General features: G+C 37.3%; 1 non-coding gene across 1 annotated transcript; it reads left to right on the top strand.

Annotated features, from left to right (window-relative positions):
• The first annotated feature begins 6,348 nt into the window (after window positions 1–6,348).
• TRNAI-GAU (transfer RNA isoleucine (anticodon GAU)) lies at window positions 6,349–6,422 on the top strand. Its single transcript has one exon. It is a non-coding gene; the product is annotated as a tRNA-Ile (tRNA).
• The last annotated feature ends 9,445 nt before the right edge of the window (window positions 6,423–15,867 follow it).

Raw genomic sequence — 15,867 nt, 5'->3', positions numbered from 1 at the left:
GACAGCCTTATCTTCCTTAATTCCCCAGTTTCCTTGTGATAAATACCTCATAACCAAGGTAACTCGAGTTTCTCTCTGTTCTTTACAACTAAAAATTATAACTAGCACAGAAATTAAATTTAGTTTTTATCATTATGAATATTTGTCAACCATGAAAACAAACAAAAAAAACCCTTAGTACTCTACATCATTTTTCTTGCTCCCACCACTTTTTTTTTTTTTCTTTTTTTAAAGGAAGGCACTCTGTTTTAGGTGATATGCAAATACTAAATAAGGAAATCCTACCTTCTTTTCTAATCACTGAAGCAGTAAATGTGCTCTTTCTCATTGGGATATAGTTACCTTCGGTTGAGGCCCTTTTAGGAGTTTTCCTTGTTAGAATACTATCCTTAAAGTTCCAAATGTTGGTAGTGATGTTTAAGGAAACCAGTTTCACTGATGTTTGGAAGGAAAGGTAGGAGGAATTTTATGATTTGTAGGCATCATGAATAGTTGTCTTTAAAAAAGTTCATTGAGATAAGAATTTGGCCTAATTTAGAGTTACTAGTTGTAGGAACTGGTTACAGAGCCTATTTTTATGTATCCTGTTTCAAATTTGTTCTTGGGCTGGTGTGTGTGTGTATATTGCTTCAAAGCTAATCATTCTATTAGTTAAAGTAATATGACAGAGTTATAATACAAATAATGCAATGTGATTTAGCCCATTCAATAACCTTATCTTGTTGAGGGACCACCAGAAATTTTTAATACAAAACAAATGAACATTTTCTTTCATGTTTGAAAACTGAGTAAGTGATCTATAATTTTAGGATATCTAATCCATTAAGGACACCATAATACTTAATTACAATGTAGCTAAGTTTTAAATATTTATCGCTAAAGAAAATCAAACTAATCATCTCAAATCGAACTTCAATTTATATAAGCCTCCAAATTTTCTACCTTCTATTTTTATTTTTTCAGAATTTACAGGTGTAGTAGGTCTAATTATCAAAGTTCTTAATGAGAACTCTTCACGTTCTTATACGACGGTACTTGAAAAAGATCATGGGAAGATTCATATGATCTTTCAATTCTATTTTTCTACAAACTTTCTGAAGTACCTTCATATTACTGTGTTCTATTATATTGCTTTTTTTGGACCATTTATCCTTTGTTTGTTTTTGCTGTACTCTCAACAAAAAGCCTGAATGCTTAAATAAAGAACCAGGCAAGTCATTGCAATAATTGCAATACACCATGGTGGGTTTTTGTTGGGTTTTTTTTTTTGTTTGTTTGTTTGTTTGTTTGTTTTCTTAGTTTAGTTTAGTTTTTGCTTTTATTTGCAAAACTCAAATAATGAAAATACCTTATTGCTGACTGAAAAAACACAAAGTACTTATTAACCTGACATGTCATCCAATGGTCATAGGGCTTACAAAGAACCAGAAGAAGAGCAGTGTGGTAGAGCCGGGACAATGACAGAAGGGTGGTGAAAGATGAGCTGGGGATGCCAGAACATGCAGGGCAGAGGTAATGACTCTAACACCTCACAGACTGGGCAGATGAAGTGTGAAATGGCCAAGAGGGTGAACCTATGGGAAAATGGAGAGTATAATTCTTGCCCAGAGGCATTCAAACTCAACTTGAATTTGAACAAAACAATATTGTGCTGCAAGAAATATATATTTCACCATAAATGTGTGCCCCCATGTGGTCTTGAAAATAATGCTTAGGATTTTGTCTTTCTCCAAAAGCTGTGGGAACAAAGCTGTTGAAATAGAATTAGGGTGAGGAGAGTGACACTATCAGATCTGTGTTTTGAAAAATACAGTGCTGTAGAAAATTAAGCAAAAACAAAAACTTCTGAATAATATCCTCAGTGAAAAGATATCACAGCCATGAAACCAAAACAGGATATTCCTTCCAGCCGCTGTATAGTAAATGGATTAGAAGTTTCAGGTAAAGTTGGTGAGCACACATATCTAATTTTTCTCCCTCCCAAAACCTACTAGGAGAAATTTTTTTTTAATTAATAAACACACAACAATGTAAATAAAAGGAAAGGAGACAAGAGCTCCAGAAATACTGAGGCTAGAAAGCAGATGGGGATCACAGCCAACCCGGAAACCTCAAAAAGCCGAATCCTAAATTAGTGATGGTGAGAGCCAAGGACAAGCCTGATTTGTAACCATGGAATCCACAAGGGTTCAGGACTTGACAGTACCAAGTACCTCTGGAAATGGAGGTGAAAAGGGACCCCAAAACAGGAGGACCAGATGAAGGTTGTTTGAAAATCTTTAGATCCCCTCCCCTACTCTGTGCTGCTGAGCAACTAACTGTTCCTTCCCTTCCCTCCCCTATGAGAAGTCTGGAAGTTTATTCTCTAGAAAGGGTAAAGTAATGGGAATCTGGACTGGTGAATATCAAGCATAGTTGATGGTGAAAATATCATACCAAAAACAGGAATTAGGGGAATATCTAGATAGTGAATGCTGAGACATCCAGCCCTCTTCCTCTAGCTGGCTTCTAAAATACTAGGGGTCTTCAAAAAGTTCGTGGAAAATGCATATCATGAAAGAACTATGCATAGATTGCAAAAATTTTTGCACCAAACAATTTGTACTGATTTGTTATAACATGTCTGAAGAGGATCTAGTTTGAGGCACTGAGAAAGATAAGACATCAGTTTGGAAAGAGCCCCTATCAGAGCAACATGAATTCTGCTAAAATTGAAGCAAGGACAAACATCAAATTGATAGTGAAGCTTAGGTGGAAGAACAGTGAAATCACAGGTGCTTTACAAAAAGTTTATGGGGACAATGACCCAAAGAAATCAGCCATTTACAAGTGGATGGCTCGTTTTAAGAAGGGATGAGATGATGTTGAAGATGAATCTAGCAGCGACAGACCCTTCACATTAATTTGCAAACAAAAAATTAATCTTGCTTGTGCCCTAATTGAAGAGGACTGACAATTAACAGCAGAAACAATAGCCAACACCACAGACATCTCAACTGGTTCAGCTTACACAATTCTGACTGAAAAATTACAGGTGAACAAACTTTCTGCTCAATGGGTACAAAAATTGTTGTGCCCAAGTCAGCTGCAACCAAGAGCAGAGTTTTCTATGGAAATGTTAAACAAATGGGATTGAGATCCTGAAGCATTTCTTCAAAGAATTGTAACAGGAAATGAAACATGGCTTTACCAGTATGATCCTAAAGACTATGCACAATCAAAGACATGGCTACCAAGAGATAAAAGTGATCCATTCAAGAGCAAAGGGCATGGCAACAGTTTTTTGGGATACTCAAGGTACTTTGCTTGTTGACTTTCTGGAAGGCCAAAGAACAATAACATCTGTTTATTATTTTATTATGAGTGTTTTCAGAGAATTAGCCAAAGTTTTAGCAGAAAAACACCTGGGAAAGCTTCACCAGAGAGTCCTTCTCTACCAGGACAATGTTCTTTCTCATTCCTGTCGTCAAACAAGGGCAATTTTGCAAGTTTCAATGGGAAATCATTAGGTATCCACATTACGGTCCTGATTTGGCTCCTTCTGACTTCTTTTTGTTTTATAATCTTAAAAAATCTTTAAAGGGCACCCATTTCTTTTCAGTTAATAATGTATAAAGACTGAATTGACATGATTAAATTCCCAGGACCCTCAGTTCTTTAGGGATGACTAAATGGCTGATATTATTGCTTACAGCAGTGTCTAGAACCACAATAATTCATTGAATTTTCAAAAGGACAGAACAGAACTGAGGTCACCAGAGGTGGGAAAAGGGGAAGAGGAGAGAGATTAGCAAGAAATTGGTAAAGGGCCACAAATATGGTTACATTATATAACGTTCAATGTAGTAATTATCCTGAGTTGAGCATCACATACTGCACATAGGTATGGATATTCAATGCTTTACCTCACAGATATGTACAATCAATTGTGTTTCAATAAGTAAAAAATAAATTAGAAAAATGTAAATTGAAAAAAAAAAAGAACTGAAGAACATGATTTTTCAGAATGGGAGGACCCATAGGCCTGTGACATTGTGATAAAATAAAAATTATGTACAGTCAGCACTGCATATCCATGAGTTCCACATCCATGAAATAAAAAGGATAACTTTGGGGAATGACATTGTTTCCATTGTAAGTATTCAACCAAACTGCAGACTGAAAACATTCAGGAATAAAATTAAAATTTTTTAAAATAAAAAATAATACAAATAAAAAATATAGTATGACAATAATTTACATAGCATTTACACTGTATTAGGTATCAGAAGTAATGTAAAGATGATTTAAAGTACACAGGAAAATGTGTGGAGGTCATATGCAATTACTACACCATTTTATATAAGGAACTTGAGCATCTGCTGACTTTGATATCCAGGGAAAGACTATATTTAGTCTTCATCCTGGCACAGAGCTCCTTGGAGTTTCCTGAGTGATGAGGCTGATAGGAGATTTTTCATAATAAGCCCCTTTCAACCACACCTGAGTTTGTGCTAATTGGGTGACTCCTGGAGGACAGGGGCTGGTTGTCAGAAGAAACAACCATGTGATTAGATGGTTGAAACTTTCAAACCAACCTCCAGAGAGGGGAGAGGGGAGTCAATTTTCAATTGCCAATGATTTAATCAATCATGCCTACGTAATGGAACCTTCATAAAAACCCTAAATGGATGGGATTTGAAAAGCTTTCAGGCTGGTGAACATATTGAGGGGCTGGGAGGGTGGCCTGCCCAGAGAGGGAAGAGAAACCCTGTGCCCCTTCACAAATACCTTGCCTTATACATCTTTTCCATTTGACTTTTCCTGATAGGAACACACACACACACAAAAATCTTGAGACAATGGAAAAATGCTTTCAAAATTCTTAACGAAAGTTAATTCTAATCTAGAATTCTATACACATCCAAACTATCAATCAGACATGAGGATCTAATAAAGATGTTTTCAGATATGTACGGTTGCAAAAATTTACTTCCTGCATATCTTTTCTTGGTGAGAAAGAAAAGTGGCCCGGAACAATCTGAGCCATGTGAGGTCTGCTGAACTTACTAGGTCCAGGAAGATACGAGCATGGAGCTTCAGCCATAGTGAGCCTAGGATCAGAATACACTAAGGAACCCATGCTCACTCCTTTAACTCAGTCCTATCAGATGTCTCATACCTGGCCACATTCTAGTTCTGGCTGTGGGAGCCCTATGTTTTTCTGGCACTCACTCATGGCCTTGCCCCTGACCTCCCCTGACAGAGCACTTGCAAACTTACAGGAAAGCTGAAGCCAGATTATAAACCAGACACAGGTCAGTTGATCTTCTCTTGGAGCCTTCATATATCACTGGCAAGATTGTCTTCTCCTTACAGAGTGAAATATGAGTTGAGCATCAAGGTTCTTAATCACCTTGTACATCCATTTGCATGTAAACTGTTACTGATAACGTTGGGTGACAGAAAACTAATCCTAAAAATATAGCACTTTCGCGTGATGAGTGCTTTGAAAATTGAAAGACCTCAGAAATAAGCTTCAGAACCAAGGTCCCTCTAACCTTGTCTTGTTCCTCTTACTCCAAGTGCAGGGAGAGACTTTCTCTGGAATTTCCTTGTCTGACTAAGAAAGATTTCCAGAAGAAATGCAGCTGTCCTAAGATCCCTTCCTAGGAACATCCGCAGATATCCAGGAAAGAACAACCCCCAGAGGAAGTGGAGAGACTGGGAGAGTACCACACCTGGATACACCTTTTCACAAGATAATATCTGCCTCTGCGCTCATCCCCTAATAATCATCTACTGTCCCTTAAAAGAATTGTCTACATTCCCCTGCCCCAACCTCCATGAAGACTGCTTCTGTACCCCCCTGGAAAATTGGAAAATTACCCTTTGCAATTCTCCTGTGCATTGCCCCTCCCCAGCATGTTAAAACAAAATTTTTATGCTTTTTCTTTATATTAATTGAATCTTGACAGTGATTTTTTTTTTTTTTTTTTTTTAGTGAACCTTCATGGGTGAAGAGGAAATTTTTCCCTTGGCCCCTACAATGTTTGATTGAGGAAAAGAAAAAAAAAATAAAACAGCACAGAATGATACATACTGAATTCATGATAGTGTTTAGGCAGGGAGGGACAGACCAAGGAGAATGAGATCAGGGAATAGGACACAGGGAACCTCACCTGTATACATGATGCTTTATTCTTAAACATCAAATCTAAAGCAAATATGGCACAGTGCTAGTTAGCAGTTGATAAAGCTGGGCTGTGGGTATATAGATGTTTATTATGTTAATACTTATTCCTGCCTGCAAAATTTGAAACATTTCATAGTAAAATAAAATTTATTTTAAAAATGAATTGGAGAACTGGCTGGTTAGCTCAACTGGTTAGAGTGTGGGGCTGATAACCCCAAGGTCCAGGATTCGATCCCTGTATTGGCCAGCCACCAAAACTAAAAAATAAAAAAGAATTGGAGGAAGCCTCGCCTAGAGGCTTAAATGTCACTTTCTAGAATCAATCTGCTTTAATAATGGTTCTATAATTCTGCCCTACTTTCAAGCTAGCAAGCTAGTTTGCTACCATTTCAATGGACACTGGCAGAAAACATGAGACGCCTGGTTCAGAGATAAAAGATTTTATTACTCATGGTACATCAAGCAACAATGAGCACCAGCATATCTGCATTAGTTTTTCTCATCCCCATCTCTCATTAGGCAACACAGGTGGATCCAGATGGAAGCTTGCACAGGCAGTGGGGTGAATTACAGAAGAGGAACCTTGAAGGGAATCCAAGTCTTTTATAACGGGCAGTAAATATGCTTGTGTTTTGCTCTGGAGGGAGATACTATCCTCTAAGGCTGTACGCTACGTAAATTTTCTTTAAAAAGGTAGCTCAGAACAAAGGGTAATCGGTCTGCTTGCAAGAAGTGCAGAAACATAAAAGATCCATTAAGAATTATCTCCCCAACCAATACTCTCAAATCAGCCTGTACATTTCCTTCATTGCACTTATCACAATTGTAATTACATAGTTGTTCGAGTGATTATTTGTTTATTATTTGTTTCTCCTCTAAGTAATAAGCTTTATGAAGGCAACAACCATGTCTATTTTGCTCATTGCTACATCTCCAGTGACTAACAAAGTGCAGATATATGTAGAAAAACAATAAATGTTTTTTGAAGACCTGCTCATGGATTATTAGACTTGAGTACACTAGACATACACTAGAAGAAAAATGAGTGACAGTTTACTGATGTCACAAGGCATAATGTATTTTAATAATATTTCTTTAGATTTACCTAGTGCTTTTTATTTTACAAAGCACCTTTCACACATTATTTCATGAAAGCTGCACAATAAATCTTTGAATTAGATGAAGATGTTAAGAGACGTATCCAAGAGCACTGGACTTTTTAAGTAAAAAACAAACAAACAAACAAACAAAAACAGGCCTGATACCTGGGTATTCTGAGTCAATACTTTTTCCTTTATTTCATTAGGCCTTTCTATTCATGACAATTAGCAGGTTGGACAATGTCAAAAGCAAAACTAGGGGAAATATTTTTTTAGTGCTTAATTTAAATGAAAAGCTAACCATTTGTGGAAATATTTTATTTATTCATTACAGTCATCAACAGTGAAGATGAATGAATAGAATTCATTACCATCATTCTGTAAATTTAAGATAGCAATGCCTTATATATTTATAAAGTGTACGACATTTATACACCATTTTACCCTCACAAAACACAGTGAGGTAGATAGTATCATTGTTTCCTTTTTAGCAGAGGATGAAATTGTGGCTCAGAATGATTTAACTAATAGGCAAAAATCACACAGCTTAAGATACATGAGTTAAGATACAGACATGTTAGACTAAAAATACGAAGCCTCTCATAGAAGGAAATTACTCTCCCAAGATGCAGACATCCCTTTCTTCAATGTCACTCAAAACAGTGTATTCTGATGTGTTCTGCTATCTGCTATACCTCCATCTCTTACTCTGTCTTAACTATGTCAAATATTGTGAAATTAAGAAACTTTTTTCTAAAATAAGCCAACTCATCTAAGAAGTGATTGGCATATAAACTCATGGAAGCTATCACATATACATTTATCTTTAGAATTTAAATTTTCTCTAGAAAGATTAAGAATTAGATTAAAAAATAAATATTAATAGTTTAACATTGTACTTACTGTGCCTTAAATTCATACTTCAGTCTTGAGATAGGCAGAATAGCAGATTAAAAAATACATAAGACCAGTAGAACTTAAAAATTTATATTTCCCCCTTTCATTCATTGTTTCAAAATGTTTTGTATCTAATTTCATATATATAAAGAAACACATCTCATTAGTGCCATTTATTTTGCACTTATCATATATTGCTTTGTAGAGTTATCTTTTTATATACTGAATTCCAGCCTCTCACAACCAGAATGTAAGTGATGTTAGGATATGGGTCATGTCCTATAGTTTAAAATTCTGTCTCCTCCAACTCTGTTTTGTGCAGTGTCAGGCCCCATTTAGGTGAGTTCCTGGCTTTGCTCTCTCTATTCCTCTCCCCATTTAAAGTCATCTGCAGAATTAACCTTATTCTAATCCCAGGGCTAATCTGATTGAAGCAAGAGTAGATTAAACTCCTTCAAAGTCAGCATTTGGGGCTCATATTCCAGGCTAGGCTGACCCTGGGGAGGTGCTCCAAGTTTGATAACTGGCCTGCCACCCCTAGTCTGTAGCCCAAAGTGGCCTCACATGCATAATGTGCCTTCTGTTCTAATTGCTGTTCACATGTTCCTAATCAGATAACTTTTCATAACACCTCAGCATTCCCAGGAAAGGGGGGAAAGGCAAAGTTGAGATTGACCTTCTCCCTCAGGGGGTATCTGGAATGTAAACTAATCTCAGTGTTGTCCTGAACTGAGGCGGGTTTTCTTACTCGCACATCTGACAGTTGTTGGTTCAGAGCTGCCCCAGGCTACCTAAACTTCCAGCTCTGTGTTTACAGGCGAAGCAGCCCAAGCAGCACGAGTGCAGTCCTCCAAGAATAACTGCAAGTACAGTGAAGCGGAGGGAAAAAAGCACTGAAGCACAGAAATAGTAAAAGTGATCGCAAGGGATCTGGTCAGAGTACTTACAGTGTCTGCTACAGTTCTATCCATCGGGAACAGCTCCCTGGAGAAGGCCACAGAAAACTGGGTGCCCTACAACACAGCCTGGGAAAAGTGCTGGGGGTGGAAAGCACCCACCTGCGATGGATGCAGCTAATGTCACAAGAAGGAGAAGATGAGGCGATATGAGCATCAGGAAAGATGTCAGAGCTACAACACTGGGAGAGGTCTGATGAGATAGGGGGCTGAAGAGGTGATAAAGGCCAATGCCAAAGGCCAGGGGAGCATTTCTGAATGCACACCAATTGCTGTGACAACCCCAAAGAATCAAGAGGAAGGAATTTGGGCAGGTACTACTGCAATTCCTTGGACTAGACCTGAGTTAGAGAAATATAATTTTATTGGATGTTGGTGTGGCTTGAGGAAAAACAAATGACAAACTTCTTTTTCTGCTACTCTGCTACTTTGCTGTTAAAAGTAGTATCAGACGTTAAAGGTAAGAAAGCGATTGGATCTGTCTTTTCACTTGCTACCAGCAAATCTGTGCATTATATTGCTTCATCTCTCCAGGTCAAGAGTCTGACAACTTTTCATTCATGTCACACAATTTACATTGCCATACAGGGAGTTGTTTTTTTTTTAAGCCAGTTTAGTCTAATGTTCTCTGTCTGAGCTGTTTAACACCATACCAAAAAAAAAAAAATCATACTATTTCATTTCATAAATATTTTTGAAGTTAGGTACCACATTAGGTGGATAAAAAAGAGGAAAAAGAACCTTCCTGAGTTGTAAAAGAACCAACATGCAAGAAAATGATAGACACAAAAGATTCAGGTTACTGGTTACCAGTGGGTAGAAGGAAAGAGAATCAGATCTCAAAGGGGTAGACTATGCTTTTTTGAATACCTAATATATTTTCTAACAATAATTCAAATAAGTAGAGGGAAATATATAGAAGCTTAAGTATTTCCTTGCCCTACCCTAAAGAATCACCTTGGGCAATCCCCATCCCCTGTACTTTATTTGGGACATTGTGTGAAGATGCTGAAGGCTTGAACTTACAGTGACAAAGGAATTAAAGAGTACAAAATCAATTAGATATTTAAGCAGCAAATGAACATGGAGTAGCAAAGAGTAGGAAATATTTGTAGGATTTGGGGGTGTCTGTGAAAATTGTTTGCTCTCCTGCTTCTGAAGTCCCCAAGCCACATTTTAGAACCATCTCTAAACTCCATATGAGTTACTAGCTCAATTTTTCAGCTCTCATTTAGGGATGCAAAATAAAGAGTCATTCAATCAATATGCATTTCAACAAAGCTTTTTAAACCCTGTATGTGCCAGACAGCTAATTAAGACATAGGCCATGTCCTCAAAGAGCAGATTGGTACTATAATAAAATGATAATAGCTAACATTTATTGAGGGCTCTACTAAGGCCTGAGCTAGGTGCTGAACACTTTGCCTGCATTATCTCATGAAATCCTCACCACAGCCTTATGAGGGAGATACCATCATCATTCGCATGTATAGATGAAGAAATGAAAGCTTCCAGAATAAGTTGCCTGAGGTTAACTTGTTGCTTTGCCTCCCACGGATTTGTCACCCATTTTCCTCTGGGTGACGGAGCGGCCAAAGATTACTCAAAGCCCATCTCTTTTGAGCAGTGAGAAGCCCCAGAAAGGGGTCAATATCCCAGAACTTCCTCAAGTGCGAAGCATTTCTTCCATTTGGGAAATTAACCACAAATTGGGGTTCTCTTCCTGCATTTATTCTCCAGACCAAGAAGTTACAGGAAGAGACATAGGTGGGGTTTTGCTAAGTACAGTTTAACAAGTTTTACAATAGAAGCTGGTAACATTCAGTAAAAACAAGTCAAATGACATCCTGTTAGGCAATTAAGTGATCCACTAACAAAGGCTTGATTTAGCAAACATTCCTTTTCCTTCTAGCAGCTTTTTAGTAACTTAACATATCAATTAGTGTTGGGCCTTAAAAACTAATGCCACCTTAAGTGACATTACAAGCAGCGAACATGGCAGCCTAAGATGGAGCCGGGAGGAAGCAGGCTGGGAGTGTCTACGGGAACCTTGCCTTAGCCCTTATTGGCCAAATACGCGCTTCCACGCTCATGAACACTGCGTGATTGCAATAGCTAGGCATTGAGACAGGATGCATGCTCTCGTAACCTTTAAGCTGATTGGAGGATGTAAAAAACCTCCCTTCCCCATTTGCCTTTAAAAGCAAGTGCTTGTGTGATAATAAATGGAACAGCTCGACAGAACCCCCGCTGCATCTGAGTGTCCTTTAATGGGCTGGTTGGGGCCAGCGGCTGTGCTCACCTCTCTTCATGGCTCTCTTCCCCTGGCTCCTACCAACGGGGACCAGAGGGAGAGAGGAATCCGGGCAATTCGCTCACCCACCAAGGGCTAGGGCTGTTCGGGTTGGCCGCGGCGGACCTGACAAATTAGTAACTTGTCTGTCTTTGAGCCAGCAACCTTGCTGTGTTACAATTCTTATCTTGCAACAGAGATTCAATAGCCTGGGGGAAATTTCCTGTCCTTTGCAAGGTCAATATTTGGAACTGCAAGGCTTTGGAAAACCAGGCCCTGTGAAGTACATTTGCTTTATGAATCCTCTGCATTAACTAGAGGTAGAACAAAGATCAGAACCCAGGAATTAATGGTTATAAAATCTATATACCTCATCACTGGAGTACAGAGCAAAAATCAGGGAAAAATTTCTATGGGAATCTAGAAGAAGAAATTACTAGAAGATTCATTGAGGGTTTCAAAGAAAAAGTTATAACCAAACAGAATTTTAAAGGATAGATATGTGGCAAAGAACATTTCAGAAAGAGTTTGGATAGACGCACAAGAGAGTATGAGGCACAGGTAGCTTGTGTCATTCGGTGATGCATGCTTTTGGGGCAGTGGCAGAAGAGGGCTCAGTGAGGTTGATAGGAACTAAATTAGGAAAGATGGCATATTCAGGAGGGAAGAAGAGTTGATAAACAAGCTTCTTCAATAATTCCTTGGTAGTTCTAGAATAATCTATGTCAGGTTTCTCCAGGGGCAACATTTGTGTGAACCATTTCAAAACTAGCTCAGGAAACAAACAACAGGCAGGACACACTCACTGAACTACAAGTTTAGGCAATTATTTTATTTAGAAAGACAATTACTTTTTAAATATACATGATTTTTCACACTTTTCCACAGACATAAACAACCTTATTTGAGACCAGTTCTGTTAATTAACCATGAGAGTAACAACGAAATCTTAGTTGTCTAATACTGGTAGTTTTTCTCAGAAGTGATATACAACACTTCGAAACTGCAGATATTAGTTTTCTGGTTCAGAGATGAAATTAAATGGTGTTATAGAAATCTATATCTGGTGTAACTATTTAATGGTCAGTCAGTAATACTATTTATCATCTTATTATACATTATTTGATATGATTCATATGAAGGTACTTCAAAAAAGTTTATGGAAAACAGAATTAAAAGATAACAGAAATCTTTGCATGAACTTTCTGAAGTACTCTCATATAATATCTGGATATATGTTACACTTCCCACTGTGTAATGGAGACGAAAAAAGGATTACTCAAAGCACCATGAATGCCATGAGGGGCCCGAAGTGACTGCACTACAGCAACTCCCCTGTTAGAAGGAGGAAGCTGAATGTGACAGCCCCGATTCAAAGTTAGCTTCTCTCTTTTGTCGTAAAGACAAGGAAGTTTCACAAGAAAAATCAGTTGATTCAATCATCAAAGAAAGACTAAAAACAAAGGCAGTGTAAAACTAGTAACATCGGTAAAATTAACAATGTGACATTCCAGAATGCAGTTTGTAAAAAGCTAAGTCAATCCACCAACAAACAGCTTGCCCTTAGCAAACATTTTCTTTCTTATATATTTTTCCTACAGCAATTTCCTCAGCAAATTTAAAAACAACAATCAAGCAGCTTCCTCAACATATCTTAAAAACAATTAGTTAAATTGTCAATAGCGACCTAAAATAGTCAAAGTACAAAATCCCATCCCTAAACAGTGATTAGAATTGATTAGGTGGGCCTTTGCCGGGTTATCTGTGGACTTTTGTCCTCTACTGGAGAGCTTTAGCCCCGTGCATGCATTTACCTAAGAATCCTATTCTAAGATCAAAGGAGAACCAAGATTTCTTTTCTTTTTTTTTTTTTTTTTTTTTTGTCCCTTTTTTTGTGACCGCGCTCAGCCAGTGAGCAAACCGGCCATCCCTATACAGGATCCGGCCATCCCTATACTGCTGCACTCCCAGTGCTGCACTCTCCCGAGTGAGCCACGGGGTCGGCCCAGAACCAAGATTTCTAACCCCTCAACAGATATATATATGAGTATATACATCTATATAGATACAGATATATATAGATATACAAGAACATGAGTCTAGTCATCAGGACATAGGTTCTAGAATAATATCATCTAAACATGCAATTTTTATCAAGTCATTTAATTTATCTAAGGCTCAACTTACCTGTGAAATGAGAGGTTTGCAGTAGATGGAGCCCAAGACTGTGATTCTAGGAAATTAGGTTACCTCTGATCTTGACAAGCTTAAAATGCAGTTGTGAACTTAGAGCATATCCACAGAAAAATAGATTAAGTATACAAGTAACTTAAAAACAAACATTACAAAAAGAAAAACATAAAAAAAGAAATAGGTCTGATGAAGTTAACTGGAAAGGCCAATACCACTAATAAGTAGAAAAAAGGTGAGTTTGGAAATTAAATTAGAAAAGGGTAGAAATTTTCATCTTATAAGTAGAATTGTGAGGGGGGGAGAAATATTTTATTTTATTTTATTTTTTCAAAAAATAACTGATTATCAAGAATGCCAGTACATTTCTCCTTGCAGTGATACAATTAATGATCATTCCTTATTTATACCTATTTGTGTGACAGCTTGAAATCTTCCCAGAGTACACAGATTATGTGAATTCTGTAATTCCTTTTAACTGTATCAAGAGGGAGGTGTTGGGAGGTTACTGAAAGGATTATCAGAATTATACATAATTGCTTGTTGTGTCACTATGGGAAACCACATGTAAAGAATCACCAAGGTTACAATTATAAACATATTCTTACTCAGATATTGCAAACATTACTATATTTGGATGAGGTTTCTAGAGGAAGAGAGCAGCCAGTTAACCAAGCAACATTAACTGAGTATACAAATTATTGATATTAGGTATTACCAAGTAAACATGGGGGGAAATAAAACAGAAAAAGAATAAAATAACCAGAGGTACAGTTGATGCAGCAGGTGGTGATGAATTGAATTGATGAGATGTGAGAGTAATTGCCTTCATTAAGTTTTATTTGGTTGTGAATGCCCAGACTTTAGAGAAGGAGAAAGGAACATCTTTCAGTGGGAAGAACCTAGGATATAAAATAAGATGCCTAGATTCCAATCCCAGCTCTGTCACTTAGGAGCTGTGCAACCTTGGACAAATAATCATTTAGCCTCAATTTTTTCTTCTGTAGAATGGGTATAATAATACTGATAAATACCTTACTTCATGAGGTTGCAATGAGAAATCAAGGAAGCAATGACATGTAAACTGTAAAAGAGTAAACATGTTATTGATTTACATCCAGTGAGATCATTGACCAAAGTGTGTGGTTTATTCTCTTTCAGATCTTCTCCACAACCTTTATCCTCAACAGGACACCTGCTTTTTCCTGCATGGGTCAGCATGCTTCCCCTTCCTGTTCACTCCTCAAATATTCTATAAGTTTTTCAATAGCATGCTTCAGTTTGCTTTCCATCCACAGGAAACAATAATTTGCATATATAAACACTCAGTAAATTACTTCATAATAGTGTCTTGCATCTGAATAGTTATTTGAACTCTTTAAGATACTGTACTCTCACATGTCATTTACATGCAGTTGTTATACTTATGTTGCTGGACATATTTCTGATTATGCCATGTCACTGCTCAAAAGTTTTCAACAGCTTCTCATTTTCCACTGAATAAAACTCCTATCTAAACTATAAGGCCTTGCTACCCAGAGTGTAAACTCCAGAACAGTAGCATTTGCCTCATCTCGGAGCTTGTTAGAAACACAGATTCTCCAGCCCCATCCCAGACCTATTGAATTAGCCACTTCATTTTAACAAGGTTCCCAGTTGATTTATATGTACAGCTTTGACTACATCTTTACTCATAAACTTGAAGCTTCTAAAGTAGGATTGCCAGATTTGCAAATAAAAGTAAAGACATCCATTAAAATTTGAAACAATGAATAATTCTTTTAATATAAGTATGTCTCAAATGCTTCATGGGATATGCTTTTATTTTAAAAAGTGCATTTTTACCTGCAATTCAAATTTTATTAGGTGTCCTGTATTTAATCCAGCAATTCTGTTCAGGAGGGTAGGATCCATTTTTAACATAACTTTGTATTTCTCTACAATAGTACAGTGCCTTCTCCAACTGTTCCATATAGCTTTGTTAATGAATAAAGTGACCTTGAGAACAGAGGTTTCTCTGGTCTTTCGTTCAATATTGTATATCCCAGAGACTAACACAGTGCCCAGTAACCATAAAGAACCAATAAATATTTGTTAGATGAATAAACAAATATATCATGAGCAATTTTCCAATTATGAACTGGGTTGTGTGTGCATATTTTAATTAAAGCTGATTATATTTTTAATTATAAAAAAAGACACGGGGAATAATTGCAATTTGAGGTGGTGGGCATGCTGATAGTATTGCTCAGATCA

This window comes from Cynocephalus volans, chromosome 6 (assembly GCF_027409185.1).
Source record: "Cynocephalus volans isolate mCynVol1 chromosome 6, mCynVol1.pri, whole genome shotgun sequence".
In the NCBI taxonomy this organism is placed as follows: domain Eukaryota; kingdom Metazoa; phylum Chordata; class Mammalia; order Dermoptera; family Cynocephalidae; genus Cynocephalus; species Cynocephalus volans.
Note: the sequence above shows the minus strand (reverse complement) of the source record. Positions and strands in the feature narration are given on the sequence as shown.